General features: G+C 28.9%; 2 long non-coding RNA genes across 2 annotated transcripts in view; both read right to left on the bottom strand.

Moving 5' to 3' along the window:
* Nucleotides 1–400: 400 nt before the first annotated feature.
* On the bottom strand, nucleotides 401–2,527 carry LOC145269109 (uncharacterized). Its single transcript, XR_013864956.1, has 2 exons — nucleotides 622–2,527; nucleotides 401–570 (listed from the first exon to the last, which is right to left on the bottom strand). It is a non-coding gene; the product is annotated as an uncharacterized LOC145269109 (long non-coding RNA).
* Nucleotides 2,528–3,021: 494 nt separating this feature from the next.
* The window catches only part of LOC145269110 (uncharacterized), a 373,031-nt gene continuing 370,052 nt past the window's right edge, over nucleotides 3,022–6,000 (bottom strand). The window contains exon 2 of the long non-coding RNA XR_013864957.1: nucleotides 3,022–3,580. This is a non-coding gene — a long non-coding RNA (uncharacterized LOC145269110). The remainder of the gene's footprint in view (nucleotides 3,581–6,000) is intronic.

Raw genomic sequence — 6,000 nt, 5'->3', positions numbered from 1 at the left:
CTTAAAAAAAACCCTTCGTGACTTTAAAATCACTATTTTAGAAGCGTACGTGGATTTTTACAATATATATATATATATATATATATATATATATATATATATATATATATATATATATATATATATATATATATATATATAAGCACGTTAAACCATGCTACACGCTAGACATTGTAAAATATTCTTCTCTAAAATTAAAAAAAAAAATTCTTAAACTTTTTAATTTTATTATTTTTTTTGTCTAATGAGATCAATAATGATGGAAACGGTCTGCACATCGTAACAAGATATGACTATATTTACATAAAGGAAATAAACACTATATATATATACATACACACAAACACACAGACACACAGACACACACACACACACACACACACACACACACACACACATATATATATATATATATATATATATATATATATATATATATATATATATATATATATATGAGTGAATTCCGTAAGGTCCGTTTCGTCATTGCTCAAGATAAACAATTTAACCCTTTATGACCTGAATTATGATGTAGATGATGAAAAAGATATTTATTGTTGATTTTATGACCTGAATTATGATGTAGATGATTAAAAAGATATTTATTGTTGATTTTATGACCTGAATTATGATGTAGATGATGAAAAAGATATTTATTGTTAATTTTACGACCTGAATTATGATGTAGATGATTAAAAAAATGTTTATTATTTATTTTAGTTAGTTTAAAGGGTAATGACACTATGATTGTCTTCCAACTGAAAAAATTATGACATTCAATAGTTAAACAACCGATGAAAATTTTTGCATTTCATAAAATTACTTTGATTATTATTCATAATGTTTGAAAAAAAAATGTGTTTATGACAACAAACGAAATCCCCTACTCTCTGAGACAGATGGCGGCACATGGTGGCATATTGAAGATAAGCTGTCTGCAATCTGCAGGTATCTGTCATCTACCCGGATGCTGAACTAATACGTACAAGGCGTGTTTGAACCAATTCCCGCTTTATGCCGTTATATTCATTTATTTACGACGGAACGAATTAGTTTTTAGGGAGTGGAGTTAATGCTTTTCGGGCACTCCTTAATAAAATAAATATTTCAACACAAGCTATTGATTAAACGAACAAACGACTTCGTAAAACTTGTAAGGAAAATGTTTATTGAAGTAAGGCAAGATACCATTTAGATATAGCTGGGATAGAACTCGTCTGCCTTTGCCCGGTAGTTATTCCCAAGTGGGGACCGTCGATACCGATGTAGGCAGAGAGAGAGAGAGAGAGAGAGAGAGAGAGAGAGAGAGAGAGAGAGAGAGAGAGAGAGAGAGAGAGGAAACAGGTCCGCTGTCTTTGACGTCTCGCTGGCAAAAGGAAGAGTTTTTCTTGTCCGGGACGGAAGCAGTTATAGTTCCTTAAGGGGGTAAGGAAGATCCCTGCGCTATGCCTCTGATTGGTCAGTATGTGCCATATCGCACAGTCAGGGGAGGCACTGACGCATAAGAAAAGAGTTCTATTTGTTTCTGCTACAAGTTCAACCAGATCATAAAGTGCTAAAGTAACGCCATCTTTAGTCCTTTCTCGTTTATTTTGTATCCATCTATCCATTATATATATATATATATATATATATATGTGTGTGTGTGTGTGTGCGTGTGTGTGTATTTATATCTGTGTGTATGGCACGAATTTTATTCATACAAACGTTCCTGACTACATATGTGCGTACATGGTTCAGCTACAATATTACTACAAGTGTGCATTTCCAAGTAATACGCTTCGTCGTGGCCCAAGGAGCACCAACTTTTAGACAAGGGCGTAACTGAAACATGTACGCACATATGTGACTAAAAGTACTTGTGTGGATAAAAGTTTTCATTAAAATATAGCTCTACATTTTATTAAGCACGATTTTAAAAACACCGTAGCTTCAGAAGAATAACACCTATGAACTAACAATCCTACAAACACAATATAATAAACTAATGAATTTGTTGTTGTTTTTATTAGCGATAGTAGCAGCGTGAGAACCCGTTCTTTTTATTCAAATTCTCTTACCTAAGTGGTTTGAGAGTTTCCTTGCTTGTACGCAAATGCCTGCATTACGTCGCCCATTTTTTGGGGCGGGACGCATTTTTTTTTTTCATTGATATATTTTTCTAGATTTTACGTGCATAATAGTTGTCCATGTTTCTTGATAAAAGGCATCGGCATCGTTTCCCTTGTACAACAGCGTAGTGAGGGTTTCAATCCTTGCAGTAGTCAAGCCGTGCTGATGTCTGCAATTCAGCGAGAAACACGTGTTCATGGATAACTTAAATGGACGTAAAAAAGTATATATATCTATATATTTATATTTCAAATAAAATTTTCTATTCAAATATAAATATTGACAACACAAACTTCCTTTAAATAACTCAATTTTGAAATACTGGAGATGTAAATACTCTCTTTTTTTGTCATTTATTCTTCATTGGGAATAGAAACTAGTTGTGTTCGTTCAAAAATTCATTTATATATATATATGTATGTATATATATATATATATATATATATATATATATATATATATATATATATATATATATATATATATATATATATATATATATATATAATAAAAATTACAATAAGTTTACCAAGGTAATCAAAATGGTAAACTTAAAATATATTATAAATATTAAAGAGTTAATATTTACAAGTAAAATAAACTCAGTCAGAGAGAGTATTTCTTCGAAACTTCGGATTAAGGACTATCCACTTATCTTGTGTTTCCTTTTTTAAAATTAAATGTTTTTTACTCTTTTTCAAGATGTCTTTTAACATGTTTTATTAATCATTTGTTCATATATATATGATTATTAAAATGGATAAAATCCGACGATATGAAATTTAAAATGGAGGCAGCGGGACCGAGGGGTTCGACGTTTCGCCCGTCTTATGTGGGCTTTCTCAAGAGGGATGGTCAATGACGAGAGGATCGAATTTTTTATTTTATATATATATATATATATATATATATATATATATATATATATATATATATATATATATATATATATATATAAAATAAAAATATATATGTGTGTGTATATAGATACATATATATACATATATACATATATATACATATATATATACATATATATATACATATATATACATATATATACATATATATATATACATATATATATATATATATACATATATATACATATATATCATTTTTTTATTTTTATGATGAAGTAAAATAAAAAAACATACAATAAACTCTGTGTGTGTGTGTGTGTGTGTGTGTGTGTGTGTGTGTGTGTGTGTGTGTGTGTGTGTGTGTGTGTGTGGGCTGAAACAATCGCTAGCTTATATAATAAAAAAAATGAACTTCATGGACGAATATAATGAGTTTCTATTCTCTTCTATTCTCAGTAAAGATTAATGTGGTAAAAAAGTATATATATATATATATATATATATATATATATATATATATATATATACATATATATAAAGTATGGGTAAGAGAAAGAGAGAGAAAAGGAGAGAGAGAGAGAGATGGGAGGGCTGGTATGTTGTACCTATTTACTATGCCTCCCCACGGGACAGAGTTAGACACCAGGGTCGTTTTTTTAACGTGGAGAAAAGGTACAAAAATAAAAATTGTCTCAGTCATGAAGAATTTCTCCTCCACCGAAAGAGAACAAGAAAATGAAGTGCAGCATCTGAAGAACAGATGCTACACTTTGATCTTGACCAAAGTTGTAACCTATAATGAATATCCTATTCACTTTTTCGAGGTATTATTTGCTTGTTTAGACGTTTTAAGTAGGAAGCATCCGCTTCGACATCAATAAAGCCTAATCTTCCCTCTTTGTTCTCCTCCTCTCTCTCACACACTCTTTCACGCTCTCTCACCCCCTCTCTCTCTCTCTCCTTCTCTGCCGTTGAACTTTCAACTTGCAAATATTCTTTTTTTATTCTTTGATGAAGTTGTTCACTTACCAAAAAAATAAATAAATAGCGTCGAAACACAATCTTCTTCTCTTTATCACTTTTTAAAAATTATTATTATTATTATTTTTATTTTCTATTGGTCGGAGTTTTCCATCTGACTTCAATGCCTCGTCAAAATATTTATGGTTTTCGCTTTAAAAAAAAAATTGTTATTACAAAAAAAAAAAAAAAAAAAAGTAAAACTTATAGACAGCGCTCTGTTTTACGGTTGCTTAAAAAAAATGAAACGGAAATTTAAATTTCGTTCTTTTTTTTTTTTTTTTTTTTTTTTTAAATTGCGCCCAAAAATCGAAAGTAATCGAAAGAATAACATTCAACAATCGTACTTTTTATATAAAAAAAAAATACGCGAAAAAGTTGGGTTTTTTTTATAAAAATAAAATTTTAACAAAAACAAAATAATTTGATTTTTAAACGAAAAAAAGTCAATTTGGTATTTCTTATTCCCAAAATGTTATTATTGCAAAAAAAAAAAAAAAAAAAGGAGGGGGGTAAAACGGAACGAAATTTAATTTTCCGTTCCATTTTTAAAACAACCGTAGGTTTTACCAAAAAGAAAAGCATTTCGGCAAACATCATATTTCTTTTCTTTTCTCTTTGATTGTTTTTCTTTTTACAAGATTAAATAATAAAAACATCAAATCAAAAAAAAAAAAAATGTGTGCAATATTTGTTTAATTGTTTTTGGTTTTCTTTTCATTAAATTATATTAACTTTTCTTTTCACGTTTTAAGTTTTTTTTTTCTTCTGAGTTTTAAACGCAATGTTTTGAATTAATAAAGAAAAACATATACTCCGATGAAAATAAATACATAACAAAAAACTACGGAATTTCTACTATGATATTTTAACACAAAAAATAGGTAAATGTGTAATTTAGCTGCGTAAATTATATGAGAGATAAAATATAAAAAAAATTATTTTTATATAAAACACATTATTAAACCCAAAGGCTGAAATAAAATCAGAACAATTCTGTCGATTTTGCAGTGATGGCTAGCACTACAGGCCGACCCGGTACTTTTAAGAGAGGGGGACATGCCAAATATCTACACCGGTGAATTTAACGAATTATTTAACATTAAAACGAGCGAATTATATTTATAACCTTTTATGTAACAGGAAAACGAACAAAATAAAAACGAAATGTTTTTATTTCGTTCGTTTTCCTCTTAAATAATTAGTTAAATTCACCGGTGTATATATTTGGCGTGTCCCCCTCTCTTAAAAGTACCGGGTCGGCCTGTAGTGCTGGCCGTTTTTGCAAAATCGCCAAAATTCTATTTTTATTATTTTTTTCATCATTTTTTATTAGACTAAATCTACGACAATGGAAGCTGGTGTATTACTTTTAAAATTTGGCCTTTTTGGTAATCGTGAAGAAAGAGAGAGCCTGTTTCCTCCGTTTGACTATAGGTGGCGTTACTGTCTGTCCACCCAGTTACGGAAGCACAAAATGTATATAATGCCACCCTTGAAATAAAAATAAATGTTTTTGTTATATTTTAATTTCAAACATGGTTTTTTTTGGGGGGGGGGTGCAAACATATTTAAGTTTTGTTTTTTGTTTTTTCAAACATATTTACGTTTTTTTTGTTTGTTTTTGCAAGCATATTTAAGTTTTATTTTTCCAAACATTTACGTGTTGTTGCTTGTTTATTTTAAAACATTTACGGTTTTTTTTTGGTTTTTTTTGCAAGCATAAACTAAATATTTTTGAAATATTTTTCTTTTTGAAAAGTTTGCTTATGCACTTATTGGTACCGCGCTATTTTTTAATAGTAGTTTCAAGTAAGATTCAGGTTTTACAATATCCTTTTTCAAATATATATATATATATATATATATATATATATATATATATATATATATATATATATATATATATATATATATATATAAATACTTGCGGAAAAGGTAAAATAAGTGCAGAAAAATTAAGAAAAAAAGGGGGGGTCCATAAAAAAAATAAAAGAAAAAACGT

This window comes from Euprymna scolopes, chromosome 45 (genome assembly GCF_053919585.1).
Source record: "Euprymna scolopes isolate OS-2025 chromosome 45, ASM5391958v1, whole genome shotgun sequence".
In the NCBI taxonomy this organism is placed as follows: Eukaryota; Metazoa; Mollusca; class Cephalopoda; order Sepiida; family Sepiolidae; genus Euprymna; species Euprymna scolopes.
Note: the sequence above shows the minus strand (reverse complement) of the source record. Positions and strands in the feature narration are given on the sequence as shown.